A 2,500-nucleotide genomic window follows, 5' to 3' on the forward strand; every position below is an offset into this window, starting at 1 on the left:
GGCACTATAGAAGTTAAAGAACATGACTTGAAACGTTCTTAATGAAGGACTGAGCCACAAAGGATATGTAAGCGCTGTTGCCTCCCTCTGGGTGCTGCTAATCTCCCATCTTTATTCTTTTAGCCTCGGCACTGCGACTGTCCTGAAGCACACACATGCAGACGTACACCATAATAATTATGCCAACGGAAATAGCCAGCAGCGGATACAGACTCTAAAAGGCGTGGACCCCTCCCCTGGGGCTGGATTTTCGAGGGTTTTAATCAGTTAAATATGTGCGTGGCTACGTGGCTAATCTGCTGGTTAATCTCACTGACACTTTTTATGGGATTGCACGCAGCACTGAGGATTACCGCACCACCGATCACAACCTGATTTCCATAATCCTCCTCTTGTGATAAAACCGTGGCTCCGTTTGTCTCTCTGTCCTTTTGTCCAATTGTAAAAACATTATTGTGAAATGTTGATGAATGTTCTATCCTTCAATATGGGGAACTGAAATGTAAATATGATGGTCATGGCGATGATGAGGATGATGATAACCATGATGAAGAAACTTCAATAACTTCAATCATTTTAATATATGATCCACACTATATATAAGCCACATAAAATATACAGTATGTATGTGTAGATATACACACCATACTGTATAGCTTAGCATGTGCATGCATCAGTGCAATATGTTTACTAGGGTGAAGATTGTATATTTTTTCCCCCATCTCATGCTGTCTCTCTCGACTAGCCTCCATTTTCTGCTCCACGGGTCCAGAGAACCACCTCATGTGGAGAGAAGCTGATAAACTACTGGGCAGAAGAGGGTTAGAGGAGATGAGCGAGGGAGAGGAGAGGAGAGGAGAGAAAGGGAGATGGTGTACAGGAGGTTTGGAATTTGTGGGGAGAATGAATAAGAAGGAGAGAGAGAGGCGTCAACTTTTACACTGTCAAGAGTTAAACATTTACACTCAGGATTTTTCTGTTTCAAATATTTTTTATTGTGAAGCACAGGATAGGGTTATACATTTCTGTTCATATACATGGATTGCTTCCTTTTTTTTTCAAAAACTCACTCAGGATTTTTCAGTGTAGAAAGGTGTGTACATGTGTGTGTCTGCGCACGCACACGCAACTTTGCGTGCACGCATGCGGGTGTATGTATGTGCATGTGTATATTTTTTGTGTGGATGTGTTTGTGTGCACATGTATGCGCGCGCGCGTGTGTGTGTGTGTGTGTGTGTGTGTGTGTGTGTGTGTGCATGTGCGTGTGTGCGTGTGTGTGTGCACGTGCGTTTGTGTGTGTCATTGATAGACCCACAGGGCCTCTACTCTGTCAGTGTTCAGAGATAATCAGCTTCAATCTCCTCTCATCCATCCTCACCTCTCTCTTTCTCTCTCTCTCTCTCTCTCTCTCTTCTCTCTCCTGTCACTATCACTCTCTTCGCTCCCCTCCCCCAGCTCACATCATTTCTCACTCACCCCCGTGCTCACCAACACACGGCCACTTTCTCGCACTCGCACGTTTGTGTGTGTGCATACAGGCGTGCGTGTGTGTGAGTGTGTGTGAATCGATTCAGCCTCTGCCCTCTCTAAGCATTCTACAAGCTCCATTGCCCTCTGACTCCCCACCGAGCAGCATCTGTTTCACACTTCACTACTGCTGTCTACACAGTCAAACCCACAGTGTTCGTTTAACTCTGAGAGTGTACACAATGGAACCAAATGGACCCGCAAGGGTCCATTTGGTTCCATTTGTACACTGTCAGAGTTACAAATATAGATAAGTTAACACTGAGGATTTTATTGTGTATCATATCAATCCATCTCTATCGCTCTCTCGCTGCTGCTCTGTTTGCGCCGCTCCCTTTCATTCCCTGTGTCCTTTGTCCTCTCTTTCTTCAATTACCATTCTCTTCCTTCTACCTCTTTTATTTTGCTTCGATGCACTCATACACAAAATCCTCATCTAACTCTGAGTGTAAAAATGGGTAAATTAACACCGGGGGTTTACTGTGCGCTCTGCGTTGCTTTCAATTTGCTGTCCTCTGTTGATCCTCTCCCTGACTAAAGGTCTTTATCACACCGAGTCCGATTCCAATTTGTATCGGGTCAATCAGTTTTGAACGCTTTTGAAGAAATGCAGGAATCTAACTGGGTTTGATTGAAAAAGTAGATTTGACAGAGGTCATAAAGAAGGGTGTGCTTGTTTTAATTGTTCGTCGTCCTTTTTTAATGCGGATGAAACAGACTCTGTGTGCAAGAGACTCTAGGCTGAAAGAGAGTGAATGTAAAGTGAAGAAGACAGGTGTGGGACCCTCAATTTGGCTACTACATTTAAAAATCATTTAATGGTGTATTTTAAACTAATTGGATTAGAAACTTTGCTGTAGTTCTATAGTGATCAGCAGTAGCCAACCATTTGCACCATTAAAGGTAGGGTAAGTGTTACTTTGGTTAAAATAAGTGTTAAATAGTTTTATATTCTGATAGTACTCATTGCTAT

Source organism: Gymnoscopelus braueri (genome assembly GCF_963280865.1).
Source record: "Gymnoscopelus braueri genome assembly, chromosome: 7".
NCBI lineage: Eukaryota > Metazoa > Chordata > Actinopteri > Myctophiformes > Myctophidae > Gymnoscopelus > Gymnoscopelus braueri.